The sequence below is a fragment of the Rattus norvegicus genome, chromosome 9 (assembly GCF_021556685.1).
Source record: "Rattus norvegicus strain SHRSP/BbbUtx chromosome 9, alternate assembly SHRSP_T2T, whole genome shotgun sequence".
Taxonomy (NCBI): Eukaryota; Metazoa; Chordata; class Mammalia; order Rodentia; family Muridae; genus Rattus; species Rattus norvegicus.
This window is the reverse complement of record NC_141542.1, coordinates 62,760,035-62,778,538: the sequence shown is the minus strand read 5'-3', so window position 1 is coordinate 62,778,538 and position 18,504 is coordinate 62,760,035. Positions and strand designations below refer to the sequence as shown.

Genomic DNA, 18,504 nt, shown 5'->3' with positions numbered 1-18,504 from the left:
AAAAGTCAGCAAATATTCATTGGATATCTAGTATATTTGGATATTATTCTAGGTTATGGAGATGCAATAGTATGTACAACATGAACTTATTGCCTATGAAGGGAAAGAGAAATAAAGGTATAGAATATAAAAATTTAAAAACTAAATGCCTACCATTTTCTATTTAAGACAGAAAGAAAGTGTAATGTATGAATATGTTATATTCTAACTAGTTTATATTTCTAGTGATTTCATTGATGCTAAAAGTAATGTCTTCAAGCTAGCACACGGCAAAGGAAACACGACATCCTGAAAAAACACTTGGCAAAGATTACATCAAATAAGAATACCACACTGAAAAATAACTCCACTGAAAAATTAGCCTACATTTTTGGTTTTCATTACATCCCAGCCGCTCTTTTACTGGTATGCATGACAGACACTTTGAGGAAGACAATAGTCTAGATTAGAATTCCATTCGGTAGACTCTATGAAGTCAGGTTGCAAAGTGATCCAGCTATTACCTCTTTAAACAGACAGCATGGGCACACTTACATGATTATTACTGAAGGCATAATATTAAAAGTATTCTTATGTCTTTTGTGTATTTTATTTAAATGTTCTTAGAAAGTATTTTAGTAAATGTTTTATACTTTTTCTATATAACTGTTTGGTCTTTTGCTTGCAGTTAAACTTGTAGATGTATTTTAAAGGCTTATTTACTTATATATGTGCATGTGTATGTGTGAGAGGAGGGGCAGAGTATCACTCTCTGGTCTATTTTTTCTTTTTCTTTCTCTCTCTTTTTTTTTTTGAGATATAGTCTCTCTGAGAATCTGGGCCTTGTTCCTCTCAACCTCAAAATCCTTTTATTAGTATAGATTCCCAAATCCTGGGTTCATAAACCCATCTTTAAATTTTCCTTTTGGAAAAATGTTTCTTCGAAGTATATTAAAGCATGTACCAATAACAAAGTATTTTGGGGCTTAAAGAGATGGCTCAGTGGCTAAGATCATTTTCTTTCCAATCATTCACAAGGCTAGACATCAGTACTCATGTAAAAGCCACATATCCTGCATATGCCTGAAATGCCAGCTCAGAAGGGCATGGAGAAAGGAACCATTCCTGAGGCTCGATGGCCTTTAGGCTGACTTTAGAAGAAGTACATAATTATACACCACTTTAAAAACTGACTATAAAAATTATAATAGTGAACAATAGTAAAGAGGAAAGAGAAAGGAAGTAATTTGATATGATGGTATAATTTTAGGATGGATTTTATTTGGTATATAATATATATCAGAAACATCATTTAGGAAAAATATATGTAGAAAATAGTTTAATTTTTTTTTAGATTAGCTGCTTTCTTCAACATAGCATGCATTCCATTCACTGTGATGGGCAAAATATAGATGGTTAGAACTGAAGTCATATTACAAAACATTTAAACTTCCACTTCCTGAGTGGATTACAGGTATGCAACAGTATACCTAGATAAAAAGGAATTTGAAGAGTAATTTATTCAGTAAATACTCATTTATTAAGTGTATGTAGTTGACCCAACCATTTTTTTTAGGCTACAGTAGTAGTAGTGAGGCAGTCCACAAGCATATAGACCTGAAGTCTGTACTAGAGTAGAATTTATGTTCTAATTCTAATATTCATTGGAAATGTATTATCTCTAGTAATAGATAGACCTGAATTTAGATACCATTGATACATTGTCTTTCTGTGAACCTAGGGTTTATTCCAATCCTTTTGTTACTGCAGCTAATCTCTCTAATCTCTATAACCCATGTTTATATTGCCTACTGCAGAAAAGGAAGGTAAAGTTAGTTGAAGAAGTCACGGTGGCCAAAAGCTGGCCTCTAGGTTAGCCTGCATTAACTGGCTAGGCATCCTATGAGCACCAAAGTGATGGAAAAGGAAGAAGGCAGAAGAGATATTGTCCAGAGGAAGGCAGGGAAAAAAAGCAAACCTCAGAGCTAGAGTGACATTTGAAGGTGTTCTCTGATTTTGGTAGGAACAGGAGAAATTCATGCTGTTTCTATGAAACAGAAAAAGACAAAGACATGGGGTATATTCTAGGATCTCCAGAGGGGCAGGCCTGATAACACTGTGAGGTTAGTCTGGTGAAATTCATTTTAGACTCAATAATAAAAGAACTTCCTGGGGAATCACCATCCTTGACCTCAAGCTGTGTTACAGAGCGATCATGATAAAAACTGCATGGTACTGGTACAGAGACAGGCAGGTAGATCAATGGAATAGAATCGAAGACCCAGAAATGAACCCACAGAGCTATGGTCACTTGATCCTTGACAAAGGGATTAAAGCCATTAAGTGGGAAAAAAGAGCATTTTCACCAAATGGCAGTGGTTCAAATGGAGGTCAGCATGTAGAAGAATGCAAATTAACCTGTTGTTTACTCCTTGTACAAAGCTCAAGTAAAAGTGCATCAAAGACCTCCAGATACACCGACAATAATAGAAGAGAAAGTGGGAAAGAACCTTGAACACATCCTGAACAGAGCACCAATGGCTTATGTCTAAAATCAAGAAATGACAAACGGGACCTCATAAAATTACAAAACTTCTGTAAGAGAAAGGACATGGTCTTTAGGACAAAATGCAACCAACATATTGCGGAAAGATCTTCACCAATTCTTCATTTGATTGAGGGCTATTATCTAAGAAGTTAGACTCTAGAGAACGAAAACCCAGAGCTAAACAAATAATTCTCAACTAAAGAATACAGAATGTTGAGAAGCACCTAAATAAAAGTTCAATATCTTTAGTCATCAGGGAAATGCAAACCAAAACAACCCTGAGATTCTACCTCATACCAGTCAGAATGGCTAAAATCAAAAACTCAGGTGACAGTAGATAGTAGGGATGATGTATAGAAAAAGGAACACTTCTCCTTGTTGTTGGGATTGCAAACTGGTACAACCAGTCTGGAAATAAATCTGGAGGTTTCAGAATATTAGACTTAATACTAACTGAGGACCCATCTATTGGTAAATCTCAGGCATACACCCAAAAGTTGCTCCAACATATAACAAGGACACATGCTCCTCTATGTTCATAGCCCCTTTATTTATAATAGCCAAACGCTGCAAAGAACTCAGATGTCTTTCAACAGAGGAATGAGTACAGAAATTGAGGTACATGATGGTTTTAGCTCCTTTGTCAAAGATCAAGTGACCATACAATTTTTATCACTATTGCTCTGTAATACAGCTTGGTGTGAGGGATGGTGATTCCCTCAGAAGTTCTTTTATTGTTGAAAATAGGTTTCACTATCCTGGTTTATTTTTTGTTATTCCAAATGAAACTGTAAGTTTCTCTTTCTAACTCTATGAAGAATTGATTAGGAATTTTGATGGAGATTGTATTGAATTGATTTTGGCAACATGGCCATTTTTACAATATTAATCCTGCCAATCCATGAGCATGGGAGATTTTTCCATCTTCTAAGATCTTCAATTTCTTTCTTCAGAGACTTGAAGTTCTTGTCTTACAGATCTTTCATTTGCTTTGTTATGGTTCTCAGCCTGTTTATCCTTTGAGTAGAGGAAGGCTCCTGATTCTTTTGAGTTTATTTATATCCAGCCACTTTGCTGAAATTGTTTATCAGGCTTAGTAGTTCTCTGGTGGAACTTTTGGGGTCTCTTAAGTATGCTATTATATCATCTGCAAATAATGATATTTTGACTTCTTTCTTTCAAATTTATATCCCTTTGACCTCTTTTTGTTGTCTGATTGCTCTGACTTTGAGTACTATATTAAATAAGAGCAAAGAGAGTGGGCAGCCTTGTCTAGTCCCTGATTTTAGTGGAATTGTTTCAAGTTTCTCTCCATTTACTTTAATGTTGGCTATTGTTTTGCTGTATATTGTTTTTTTATGTTTAGTTATGGTCATTGAATTCCTGAACTTTTCAAGACTTTTAATATTAACTGGTGTTGAATTTTGTCAAATACTTTCTCAGCACTTAATGAGATGATCATGTGGTTTTTTTTTTCTTTTAGTTTTTATATATAGTAGATTACATTGATGGATTTCCATATATTGAAACATCACTGCGTCTCTGCCTATGATGGATGATTTTTTGGATGTGTTCTTAGATTCAGTTTGCAGGGAATTTATTATGTATTTTTGTTTCAATATTCATAAGAGAACTTGATCTGAAGGTCTCTTTCTTGTTGGGTCTATGTGGGGTTTGGGTATAAACATAATTGTGACTTCATAGATGAGATTGAGTAGTGTTCTGTTTGTTTCTAGTTTGTGGAATAGTTTGGATAGTATTGGTATGAGGTCTTCTATGAAGGTCTGAAAGAATTCTGAAGTAAACCCATCTGGTCCTGAGCTTTTTTTGGCTTGGAGACTTTTAATGAGTGCTTCTATTTCTATAGGGGTTATGTGACTGTTTATGTGGTATCTGATCCTGTTTTAACTTTGGTACGGGGTATCTGTCTAGAAAATTGACAATTTCTTCCAAATTTTCTAGTTTTGCTGAGTATAGACCTTTGTTGTAGAATCAGATTATTTTTTTGAATTTCCTCAGACTCTTTTGCTATGTCCCCTTTTTATTTCTGATTTTATTAGTTTGGATACTGTCTATGTGTCCTCTGGTTAGTCTTGTTAAGGGTTTGTCTATCTTCTTTATTTTCTCAAGAACCAGCTCCTAGTTTTGTTGATTCTTTGTATAGTTCTTTTTGTTTCTACCTAGTTCATTTCGGCTCTGAGTTTGATTTATTCCTGCCATCTACTCCTCTAGGTTTTTTTTTTTTTGCTTCTTTCTGTTCTGGAGCTTTTATATATGCTGTCAAGCTTCTAGTGTGTGCTCTCTCCAGTTTTTTCTTGGAGGCACTCAGAGTTACGATATTTCCTCTTAGCATTGCTTTCATTGTGTTTCATAAGTTTCGGTATGTTGTGCTTTCATTTTCATAAATTGTAAAAAAGTCTTTAATTTCTTCCTTGACCAAGTTATCACTGAATACAGCATTGCTCAACTTCTTTGTGTTGGTGGCTATTCTTTTGTTTTATTGAAGACCAGCCTTAGTCCGTGGTGATCTGATAGAATGCCTAGGATTACTTCAATCTCCTTGATTCTATTGAGGCCTGTTTTATGACCAATTATATGGTCAATTAGCAAGAAGGTACCAGGAGGTATATTCTTTTGTTTTAGGATAAAATGTTCTAGAGATGTCTGTTAAATTCATTTGGCTCATAGCTTATTTTAATTTCTCTGTGTCTCTATTTCATTTCTGTTTCCATGATCTGTCATTTGTGTTCTCTTAGGGTCTGTATGACATCTGTTCAGGTTCTTCTAGCTTTCATAGTCTCTGTTGAGAGTTCTGTTATAATTCTGATAGATCTGCCTTTATATGTTACTTGACCTTTTTCTCTTACTGCTTTTAATATTCTTTCTTTGTTTTATATATTTGGTGTTTTGACTATTATATGACAGGAGATCGCTTCTCGGCCTTTTGGCTAAGATCAAGTGTAGACAGGAGAAATTTCTTTTCTGGTCCAATCCATTTGGAGTTCTGTAGGTTTCTTGTGTCTATTTGTATCTCTTTCTTTAGGTTAGGGAAGTTTTCTTCTATAATTTTGTTGAAGATATTTACTGGCCCTTTAAGTTGGGACTCTTCATTCTCTTCTATACCTATTATCCTTAGGTTTGATCTTCTCATTGTGTCCTGGATTTCCTGGATGTTTTGGGTTAGGAGCTTTTTGTGTTTTACATTATCTTTGATGGTTGTGTCAATGTTTTCTGTGGTATCTTCTGCCCTGGAGATTCTCTCTTCTAACTTTTTATTCTGTTGGTGATGCTTGCATCTTTGACTCCTGATCTCCTTCCTAGGTTTTCTATCTCCAGGGTTGTCTCCCTTTGTGATTTCTTCATTATTTCTATTTCCATTTTTACATCCTGGATGGTTTTCTTCAATTCTTTCACCTGTTTGGTTGTGTTTTCCTATAATTCTTTAAGGGATTTTTGCATTTCCTCTTTAAGGGCTTCTACTTGTTTCCCTTTGTTGTCCTGTATTTCTTTATGGGACTTCTTTCTTTCTTTCTTATAGTCCTCTATCATAACAATGAGATTTGATTTTAAATCCAAATTCTTGGTTTCACGGTGTGTTAGAATATGCAATGTTTGGTTTGGTGGGAGAACTGAGTCCTGATGATGGTGAACGGCCTTGGCTTCTGTTGCTTAGCTTCCTGTGCTTGTCTCTTACCATCTGATTATCTCTGGTGTTAGCTGGTCTTGCTGTCTCTGACTGTGGCTTGACCTTTTTGTAAATTTGTATGTCAGTACTCCTGGAGACCAGCATTCTTCCAGTGGGATCTGGGTACAGAGATCTGTGACACAGGGTCAGCTCAAGGCACAGGCAGAAACTGGAAGGATGCTGGCCCTGACTGCTCCTAGGTTCCTGTGTCCAGAGGGCTCCAGGTGGGTTCCTCTTGAGCCAGGAATGTGAGCAGAAGTGGTGATCTCCTTTGTGCTTTCAGGATTGTCTGCACTTCTGAGAGTCCTGCTCCCTCACTAGGGGATCTGGGCACAGACAGCTGTTGGACTGGGTCAGCTCCAGGTGCAGGCAGAAACTGGAAGGATCCTGTCCCAGACTGCTCTGGGATTCCTGTGTCCTGAGGGCCAGGCAGGTCCCTCGGAGCAGAAGTGTTGGTCTTACCTCTGCACTCAGGTGTGTCAGAGTCCCTGGAGCAGACTGTGAGTTCTCTAGTTTGATTCCTAAAGACATACACATTGTTCAGAAATGTTTCCCAGTTATGATTGATGGCTAATTTTCCATGTTGACCTCATACATAATTACACACTTAAGCAAACCATAACAACTGAGGCTACACATAAAATTTTACATTTGCATTGTACTAAGTTGGAAATTGCTGCCAAACAGCACATACATAATTTTTGGAAATATGTGTTTAAGCCCCTTCTATGAACAGTAAATAAAAGGCTGTCTTTTAGTAAATGTTACTGTGGAGTTTTCCTTTCGAAAAATCTGACTAGTGAAATGGCCTATTGGGTAAAGGTGTTTGCTGACAAGCCTGATGACTGAAATACATTCTTAGAACCTATGGTAGAATGCCACATGGCACATTAGAGAACATAACTATGCATCCCAAGAGATGTGTTGTATGTTAATCAATGAATATATCATTGAAAATATTATCCTACCTATGCTACCTACTATCATATGATCTAGTGAGTTTTTGTTAGAAAAATAAATGCCATCCTGAGACCTGCAAGGAACCAACAACTACAAGCTATCCTCTGACTTCCACATGTGTGTACCTGTGGTTACACACACACACACACACACACATATTAAAAAATAAATAAATGTAAAAGAAAGTCTTCATCTTGCTCTCTTTTTTAAAATCTGTCTATTAAGTAAGAGAAATGCCAGTATATGTAACCGTGGAATTTTATTTACTTATTTATTCATTCATTCATTCATTCATTCATTCATTTATTTATCCTGAAATATAATTACTTGATAAATTACTTGTGTTTTTGTGTGCCATATTTTACAGCCCTTACAACTTCAGTTACAGTTAAAATGGGTTTCAAATTTAGATTCAACCCAATGAAAAGAGAAGCCATCTTTTATGGCATTTATAATGGTCAGTTGCAGTTGTCTTTGTTACATGTGAATTGGCCTTCATCCTTACATGTTAATTGTGTTGTCATTTTAATGTAATGATTTGAGGGGAGGTGCCATCTTTTATTTCATTTGTAGTATCCATTTCAGTTTAACTGTACTGTCTTTGTAATGTGAAATTTGAGGGGTTAATGATGTGAAAGTCATTGCTTTTTTATAGTGTAATGGTAAGATGGCTACAAGTAAAACTACCTTGTGTGTTTCTTTAAGAATTATTCATGCTTAGAATTTGATGAAATTTATGCCCCTCATTAAATATATTGACTAATACTTCCTTTGTGATTGTGGAGAGTTTAAGTTTAGTTATCTTTCAAATATTAATGTTCGGGATTATTAACCAGTTAAGTATTTTTACATTCCTTTTACAAATAAATTAATTTTGTTCAAAGTTTACAGTCAGTCATCTTCCCAGTTAGTTTCTGGAGCAACATACAGAAATTAATGAAGGAGAAACCCTCACCCAAGCCTGTATTCCCCTGATGGCTAAGATTGTTGAACAATTCTTTAGGTGCTTCTTAGCTATTCCATATTCCTCAGGTGAGAATTCTTTGTTTAGCTCTTTACCCCATTTTAATAGGGTTATTTGATTCTCTGGAGTCTAACTTTTTGAGTTCTTTGTACATATTGGATATTAACCCTCTATCGAATGTAAGGTTGGTTAAGATCTTTTTTCCAATATGTTGGTTGCCATTTTGTAATAATGACAGTGTCCTTTGCCTTACAGAAGCTTTTCAATTTTATGAAGTCCCATTTGTAGGTTCCTGATCTTAGAACATAAGCCATTCATGTTCTGTTCAGGAAATTTTCCTCTGTGCCCATGTTTTCAAGGCTGTTACCTACTTTCCCTTCTATTAGTTTCAGTGAGACTGGTTTTATGTATAGGTACTTGATCCATTTGGACTTGAGCTTTGTACAAGGCTATAAGAATGGATCAATTTGCATTCTTCTATATGCTGACTTTCAGGTGAACTAGCACCATTTGTTGAAAATGCTGTCATTTTTCCACTGGATGGTTTAGCTCCTTTGTCAAAGATGAAGTGGCCACAGGTGTGTGGCTTCATTTCTGGGTTTTCAATTGTTTTCCGTTGATCTGCCTTCTTGTCTCTGTACAGATACTATAGAGTTTTTCTTTTCTAATAACTATTGCTCTGTTATACAGCTGGAGGTTAGAGATAGTGATTCCCCCAGAAGTTCTTTTATTGTTGAAGATACTTTTCACTATCCTAGGATTTATGTTATTCCAAATGAATTTGCAAATTGCTTTTTCAGAATTTATGAAGAGTTGAGTTGGAATTTTGTTGGGGATTGCACTGAATCTGTAGATTGCTTTCAGCTAGATGGTCATTTTGATTATACTAATCCTGCCAATCAATGAGCATGGGAAATCTTTCCATCTTGTGAGATCTTCACTTACTTCTAGAGATTTGAAATTCTTGTCATACAGATCTTTGACTCTCTTGGCTAGAGTCACACTGAGGTATATCAGTTATGACTATTGTGAAAAGTGCTGTTTCCCTAATTTCTTTCTCAGCCTGTTTATCCTGTGAGTAGAGGAAGACTAATGATTTGAGTTAATTTTATATCCAGCCTCTTTGCTGAAGGTGTTTATCAGTTATAGCAGTTCTCTGGTGGATAGTATACTTAAGTATACTATCATATCTTGTGCAAATAGTGATATTTTGACATCTTTCTTTCCAATTTGTTTCCCTTTGACCTCCTTTTGTTGTGTAATTCATTGCTCTGGTTAGGACTTGGAATACTATATTGAATAGGCAGGGAGAGACCGAAAAGCCTTGTATAGTCCCCGATATTAGAGTGATCACCTCAAGTCTCTCTCCCTTTAGTTTGATGTTGGCTATTGGTTTGCTGTATATTGGTTTTACTATGTTTACTGACTTTCCAAGACTTTTATCATGAAGGGGTGTTGAATTTTGTCAAATGATTTCTCAGCATCTAATGAAAAGATCATGTGTTTTTTTTCTTTGAGTTTGTAGACATAGTGGATTAAATTGATGGGTTTCAGTATATTAACCCATACCTGCATCCCTGGGATGAAGCCTACTTGATCATGATGGATGATCATTTTGATGTTTCCTTGGATTGGGTTAACTAGAATTTCATTGAGTGTTTGGCATCAATATTCATAAGGGAAATTAGTCTGTAGTTATCTTTCTTTGCTGGGTCTTTGTGTGGTTTAGGTATAAACATAATTGTGGCTTCAGAAATGGAATTGGGTTGTGCTCCTTCTGTTGTTGTTGTTAATAGTTTGGAGAGTCATTGTATTAGGTCATCTTTGACAGTCTGAAAGAATTCTGCACTAAACCCATTTGGCCCTGATTTTTGTTGTTGTTGTTCAGAGACTTTTAATGATTGCTTCTATTTCTTTAGGGGTTATGGGACTGTTAAGATCTCATTTCTGATCCTGATTTATCTTTTGTACCTAGTATCTGTCTATGTCCATTTTCTCCAGATTTCCCCATTTTGTTGAGTATAGGTTTTTGTTGTAGGATCTGATGAGTTTTGAATTTCCTCAGTTTCTATGATGCTCCCCTTTTCATTTTTGAATTTATTAACTTAGATACTTGCTTTGCGCTCTCTGGTTTCTCTGGCTAAGGCTTTATATATCCTGATGATTTTCTCAAAGAACAAGCTCCTGGTTTTGTTGATTCTCTGTGCAGTTCTTTTGTTTCTACTTTTGTTGATTTCAGCCCTGAGTTTATTTCCTGCTATCTACTCCTTTTGGGTGTATTTGCTTCTTTTTGTTCTAAAGGTTTCAGATGTGCTGTCAGACTGCTAGTGTATGTTCTCTCTCATTTCTTTTTGCAGGCACTCCAACGAGCTATGAGTTTTATTCTTAGTACTGTAAAAAAATTGTTTGCCATATATTTGTGTGTTTTGCCTTCATTTTCACTAAATTCTAAAAAGCTTTTCATTTCTTTTTTATTTCTTCTTTGACTAAGTTATCATTGAGTTGATCATAGTTCAGCTTCCTTATGTATGTAGTCTTTCTGTCATTTTTGTTGTTATTGAAGATCATTCTTCTTCCACAGTGATCTGATAGGATGCATGGAATTATTTCTCTCTTCTTATATCTGTTGAGGTCTGTTTTGTGTCCAATTATATGGTCAATTTTGGAGAAGGTACCGTGATTTGCTTAGAAAGTATATTCTTTTGTCTTAAAGTGAAATGTTCTGTAGATATATGTTAAATCCATTTGGTTCATAACATCTGTTAGCTTCACTGTGTCTGTGGTTTAATTTCTATTTTCATGATCTGTCCATTGATGAGAGGGGGCTGTTGAAGTCACCCACAATCATTGTGTAAGGTGGAATGTATGTTTGGGACTTTAGCAAAATTTCTTTTATGATTGTGGGTACCCTTGCATTTGTTCAGAATTGAGAGTTCATCTTGGTAGATTTTTTTTTTGATTAGTATGAAGTGTTCTTCCTTATCTTTTTTGATAACTTTTGCTTGAATGTCAATTTTATTTGATTTGAGAATTGCTACTCCAGCTTGTTTCTTGGAACCATTTGCTTGGAAAAAAATTTTTCCCCATCCTTTTACTCTGAGGAAATGTCTGTCTTTGTCACTTTGATGTGTTTCCTGTATGCAGCAAAAATCTGGGTCCTGTTTATATATCCTGTCTGTGAGTTTATGTCTTTTTATTTGGGGGGAATTGAGTTCATTGATGTTGAGGAATATTAGGTACCAATATTTGTTGTTTCCTATTTTTTTGTTAGATGTAGAATTATGCTTGTTTGACTATCTTGACTATCTTGACATTAGGGTGTAATTTTCTTCCTTGTATTGGAGTTTTCTATCTATTATCTTTTGTAGGGCTGGATTTGTGGAAAGCTATTGTGTAAATTTGGTTTTGTCATCAAATATCTTCGTATATCCCTCTATGGTAATTGATAGTTTGGTGGATATAGTAGCATGGGCTGGCATTTGTGTTCTATTAGGGTCTGTATGACATCTGTCAAGGTTCTTCTAGCTTTTAAAGTCTGTTGAGAATTCTGGTATAATTCTGATAGATCTCCCTTTATATGTTACTTGACCTCTTTCCCTCACTGATTTTAATATTCTTTCTTTGTTTTGTGCATTTGGTGTTTGACTATTATATGACTAGAGGAATTTCTTTTCTGGTCCAGTCTATTTGGAATTCTGTAGGCATCTCTTTCTTTAGGTTATGGATGTTTTCTCTAAAATTTTATTGAAGATATTTACTGTCCCTTTGAGTTGGGAATCTTTAAGCTATTTTATACCTATTATCCTTGTCTTTGTTCTTCTCATTGTTCCTGGATTTCCTGGATGTTTTGGCTTAGGATCTTTTTGCATTTTGCATTTTCTTTGACTATTGCGTCAATGTTTTCTACCATATCTTCTCCTCCTGAGTTTCTCTTGTCTATCTCTTGTATTCTGTTGCTGATGCTTGTGTCTATGACTCCTGATCTTTTTTCTAGATTTTCTATCTTCAGGTTGCGTGATTTCTTTATTTCTACTTCCATTTTTAGATCCAGAATGCTTTTATTTAATTCATTCACCTGTTTGGTTGTGCTTTCCTGTAATTCTTTAAGTGATTTTTGTATTTCCTCTTTAAGGACTTCTACAAATTTACCTGTGTTATCCTGTAATTCTTTAAGGGAATTATTTATGTCCTTCTTAATGTCTCTAACATTATCATGGGATGTGACTTTAAATCAGAATCTTGCTTTTCTGGTGTATTGGGGGTATCCTATACTTGCTGTGGTGAGAAGAACTGGGAATGACCTTGGTTTCTGTTGCTTAGTTTCTTGCCCTTGCCTCTCGCCATCTGCTTATCTTTGGTGTTAGCTGGTCTTGCTGTCAGTGTGTATCAGCACTTCTGTGAGACCAGCTTACTCCCATCAAGATTTGGGTGCAGAGAGCTGTGGCACAGGGTGGGTTCCTGACCCAGAAGGAAACTGGAAGGAGTAGAGCACATTTGTTTTGAGTCTTTAACTTCTCAGGCTCAAAGCTTGATATTTTATGTATAGTTCTCCCCAAGTTCATACTTTTTTGGGTTTGTGTTTGATTTTGGTGTACTCTTATCTATTTTTGTATCTTCATTTAAATGTAAAAACCTAACATGCATTTTCCATTTCATTATATTATATTATATAATTATAATTATGTGTGTATGCATATTATGTATTTGTGATTCTGTATGTGTAGTCTTCACTATACTATTAGTATGAAAAATAGCATTTTCCTTGACTATCATCAAGAATGACTCCAAACTCTGAGATTATTCCCCTGGGTCTTTCCGATCATAATGAGCTTGTTAAATATGTGAAAATGTCTCCACTTATAGAAGTATATTCTCTATGAGTGCAAATAAATTATCCATAAGGAAGTTCATTAGTCCTTCATCTATGTATTGAGGATCTTCTTTAATAATAGTCAATTCTAATGTTATTTTTATTCTCCAGAGGAATTAGGACTGTCCAACAGTAGTTGAGTCCAAAGATTTGGTCCAAATGCTGAAGCCCTTCATGACCATGTTATCTGGTAGATGTGTAGAGTTTAGAAAAGGGAGAAATCTGCTTTTTTAAAAACCTTCTCTGATTCTTCCTTTTCTTTCTCTCTGTCTTTTTATTCTTAATCTCATCCGCAAAATTTTATGGAGGTATCCCAGAGAACTAAGAAAGCCACTGAGCTGTGTTTCAACATAAAACCGTAAAATATCACTTTGATTTTATCTATAATTATCTGGATTGTGTTGTGTGAGTAGTTACAGCATTCAAAATCTTGTAAATCTCCACATTTAGCCTTCTCTATCTGAAGAAACACTTTTTCTTTCAAGATTTGTTTGTGTCTTAAGTTATGTCATCTTTCTATTAATGTCTATGCATCTTCTAAATCCTGTAATGAGAAAATATTTACGTTCTTATCCTTATATATACTCTTTGAAAATACAAATAAATTATATCTATCAATGCCCATTTAGCTTAATAATCCAAAAGATTAATTGCACATTACTTTCATTTCCAGCCCCCTGATTCCATCTGGGGTCTGATATATTAAGTAAGTATGATGTATGCATATCTTCTTTGTAGTAGATCCCATCTAATTTTATGGGTGCATTTTATTTTTAGACTATCAGAACATACAAATGATTCTGTTTACAAATGGGACTAATGTAGACAGTTCATGGATTTTTATTTTGGTTAATTCATTTCTGAGAGGTTACATGACTGGCTCATTGTTCAATATCTCATCTTTATATTCACTGATAATTTTGTGTATAAACTATAGTTTCTCAAATATTTGTGTCTAGTTTTATAAGGAATAAATGACGTGGTTTTGATAGTTTATTTAGTACTTCTTAAATGTCAACTAAAACTACATTGAAGTATTCAAATTATTAAATAAAAAATTAAGACATGAAAAACAACTAGTGATCCTTTGAATATTTTCCAAACTTACTATTTTATTATTAGGATGCCTTTGGGTCCTTCACTTGGGTCCTTTTCCTGTGTTTGACATTTTTAAGTATCTTCTTGTTGGCTTTGAAATGTCTTGTAACATAGTTTCACAAATAGTTTTCTGCTTTGCATTGTGTCTGACTTGTTACACTTTGGACACCTTTCTTTTTCCCCTCATTAGTAAGCTTCCTGTTTCATTCTTGTTTATCCTCATAGTCAGCATTTCTTGCAAACATGTGAACTGAAATTAGTTAGTTTGTTTGTTTGTTTGTTTATTTATTTTTATCCTTGCATCTGTCTTGTAAAAAGGACTTTTTCTCATCTCAGTCACTTTCACAGTCTCCCCTCATCTTCAAGTATTAGATTTCTTTCACGGTTTCAGGATCTGTTCAAAGTGTATGCTTTCCTTTAAAATAATAAATTTACATAGTAGAAATAATTGTTAAAATTTCTGTGTTGATCTAGGCAATACAATAGATAAGAAATAAGTAACAGATAAGGTTTTAGGATGCTTGGATTCATGAGGTTTCTGATTCAGTGTGTGGTCAATATAATATTTAATTATCAATTATTTGATTTAGACCTCCAATTATAAAGTAGTAATAATGTGGATTTTTATTGTTCATCCTTCAATGGGCACATAGAATATATATACATGTTAATGTTTTTCATATTTGCTTCTATTCTTACTCATAATCATGAATTATTTTAATTTGTTGTTTGCAAGTTCTCTTTATCAATTTACATTTGCTCGAATGCTTTCATTTTGTATGTGTGGAATTAAATATAACATCTATATATTAGTTGTTCAACTGTGGTGAATATTTAACAAATATTCGGGGGTTATGCTTATGAATATATTATCATATTTGTTTCATTACTGCACTGAAATCTACTATATCTATATTACTATATTTTAACATTGCTTTGAGAATGTAAAAAACAAAGAGAAGAAAGGTATGTAAGGGATAAATTATTTTTAATTCTAATAATTAGTCTAGGTAATTTCTTACTTATTTTGCTTGCCTCTTGAGTTGATTTGAATTGATAGTTGACAGGTCACAATGTTTGTATGAATGCAATTATTTTCACATCCTATCTCATTTTATTTGGCCAGATCCCATTTATGAAGTTTTTATATAAGCATGAAAGCACTCATCACTTTCATCTTTCCAAACTGTATGGATTGAGAGAGTAGCTTGTGATCTCAGAAGATGATTCTGGTTGTAAAGTAGAGAAACTCAGGTTTCTATGAGGTTCCAAACTCAAAGAAGCGCCAGTTTAGCATGGATCACTGTAATAATAGAGAATGGCATGCTAATGCACCACAGGAGCTGGGAAAATCCCTTATCTTATTAATTTGGCCAAACGGAGGCCCTCTTCTTTAGAATGCAATTTCCTCTCTAAAGGATGTGAGTCATCTGTTCCTATTCAGAACCCAATAGGGAATGCTTCATCTGTATTAGTTATGCTGCTTAGTGTTCAGTGTGCTTGGGGCTCAGGATACTTTCCTACTGGACTAGTTAGCACATCTCATATCTCATGTTATTTTTTTGAAAAAACTCCAAAGTATCATTTAGCATATATGTATAATATATATGCAAATATATTATATGTGCACATACATTTTATTTGACTTTACTCTTGAGTATATTATGCCTCGAAGAACATATTGCATCTACTATTTCTTTATGAAGATAAACGATACCCATAAGTTCAGTTTTCTAACTCAAAATTTAGAACAAAAAGTCTTATTTGTCTTCTTTTTTCTTTAAAAATACATTTGCTGTCCAAACTAGGTAAAATGAATCAACTTATCACCCATTTGTTTAATAAACCAAGGTTCTTAGTAGAGGGAGTTTATCCCCCCCCCTTTTTTTTGATTTCTGAACCGCTAAGAAAACTCTCAAGCACTTTTGTATTCTCTGTTTTTAGAGGCCAAAGTTTGCATCACAGCAATTGGGGGTTCTGTACGGGGAGAATGCCTTTGAGTGTCCACGCCCTGTTCTACAACCATCTGCTTTGCAGATGATACATACGAGCACTGACTTTTTTTCCCTCCTTCAAGTTCTGAAAAGCAGATTGGAATCAAAATTCTACCCCAGTAATGCTTAGCAAATTAATCTTCACAATTGTATCAAATTGTTTAGAAATGTTATCCTTGAGCTCTTTGTTTATTTCAAGAATGGACACATCACACTTATCAATTATCTTCTGCAGAAAATCTTCTTCCTGCTGTGATGCTGTCCGTTTTTTCCCCCTGAAGCCTGGTTATATCTCATTTCTTTTCCAAATTATATTTAAATGTTGCTCTTCTGTGAAGGGTCTTCTGTATCTTGTTCATTACCTAGATCACTGGATTTATACCACATCAACATTTACATTGGCTCAAATACCTCATCTTTGTGTTTGCTTCTCTAATCAGACTGTGACTCACTTGATAACAGAATTCTTTTTTGTTATGCTGTCTCAATACAAGGGACATTCAGAGCCTATCTGCTGAATTGATACTAAGTCAATGCCATTTAAGAAGCCTAATTCTAATAAAGAACATGGGTGTCTTTTAAAAAACTGTGCAGTCAGAAGTTTTGGAAGTTGTTTCTGTTATCCTGGACAATTTGGCAGTCAGGAACACCAAAACAAAACAAAACAAACAAAAACAAAACAAAATCCCACACAAGCAATAAGCAAACCAGAACTGCATCCTCTAATGGGCAGAGCTTCAAGCTAGACCTCATAGTACAAGATGGAAAAGAAACTCTGGATCTGATGTCAGCCCATAGTAGCCCTTGTAAACCTGTGTGAGTTTACAAACTTCCACACAATTCTACTCAGGTTTCTGCTGTGATAGAAGAAGCAGGGGAAGAGCTTAGTGGATTGTGAGGTAGCTAGTTTCACATAACCTGTGCTAGAAGCCAGACATTTGAGAATTTCATGTGACCCACTGGGAGAAAGATGTGAGTAGTTCTTTATGATATAGATATAGGGTTTTGAATTGGCATAAGAAAACAATCTGAATGAAAATAGATAGTCCAGAGAGTAGGGGATAATGAAGTCAAAAGAATAGCAGATAGAGCCTGTAAGATGTGAATATCCAGAGATAATGAAATGACACAAGTCTCAAGGTGACAATGAATTTGTTATTAAAACAGAATGTGTTTCAGAACAATTACTGAGGTTTGGAGAGGGTGAAATGGTTGAAATAACATTTAAGAAGCCAGTTTTTTTTGATTGGATATTTTTATTTACATTTCAAATGTTATTCCCTTTCCCAGTTTTCTGGCCATAAGCCCCCTATCCTATCCTCCTCCCCTTCTTCTCTAAGGGTGTTCCTCCTCCCCAATCACCCCTCTTCTGCTCCCCCAACATTGCCCTACACTGGGGGGGTCCAGCCTTGGCAGGACAGAGGGCTTCTCCTCCCATTGGTGCCCAACAAATTGTAGGATAGTTATAGTAAAATAATATCTGTATGTCAGTGACATTAAATGCTGAAAAAAATGGAGCAATGATTAAGGCAAAATACATGCAACATATGGTTGACTTTATGTATGCTTCCAATCTTGGCAAGAGTGCTTAGGAAATTAAAAAGATGGAATAAATAATGATAGCTATTATATTTCATGGATATTTATTAATAATATTTATCATTTTAAAATGACCATTTCTTAAGGTCCTAATGAGTAGACTGAGTTATTAAACTTATATGAATTATATTCTTATAAATAAAGCAAGAACTATTATGATGGCATTAGCAATATTATCTCAGCATAGATACTTAAAACTTTTTATTGGACATTTTGTTTATTTATATTTCAAATATTACTCCCCTTCCTGGTTTCTCCTCCGAAAGCACCCTATCCCATCCTCCCTGCCCTCTACTTCTAGGAGGTTGTTCTCGCACCGACCCACAGACTCCTGCCTCACTATCCTAGCTTTCCCCTACTCTGGAGCATTGAGAACCACCGGCCTCCTCTCTCATTGGTACCAGATAAGGTCGTTCTCTGCTACATATGTAGCTGGAGTCATGGATCCCTCTGGGTATACTCTTTTGTTAGCGGTTTAGTCCCTGGGACTTTTGGGGGATCTGGCTAGTTGATATAGTTTTTCTTATGGGGTTGCAAACCCCTTCAGTTTCTTCAGTCCTTTCCCTAACTCCTCCATTGGGGTTCCCATGCTCAGTCCAATGGTTGGTTGCAAGCATCCACAGCTTTATCAATAAGGCTCTGGCAAATCCTCTCAGGAGACATCTATATCAGGCTCCTGTCAGCAAGCACTTCTTGACATCAGCAATAGTGTCTGGGTTCGGTGGCTGCATATGGGATAGATCCCCAGGTGGGACAGTCTTTGGATGGCCATTCCTTCAGTCTCTTCTCTACTCTTTGTCCTTGTAT

At 35.2% G+C, this 18,504-nt stretch overlaps 1 protein-coding gene and 1 pseudogene across 2 annotated transcripts in view; both read left to right on the top strand.

The window, feature by feature from the left end:
• The window catches only part of Col5a2 (collagen type V alpha 2 chain), a 155,165-nt gene that overhangs the window by 23,552 nt on the left and 113,109 nt on the right, over nucleotides 1-18,504 (top strand).
• On the top strand, nucleotides 5,456-5,585 carry LOC120094964 (U2 spliceosomal RNA; annotated as a pseudogene).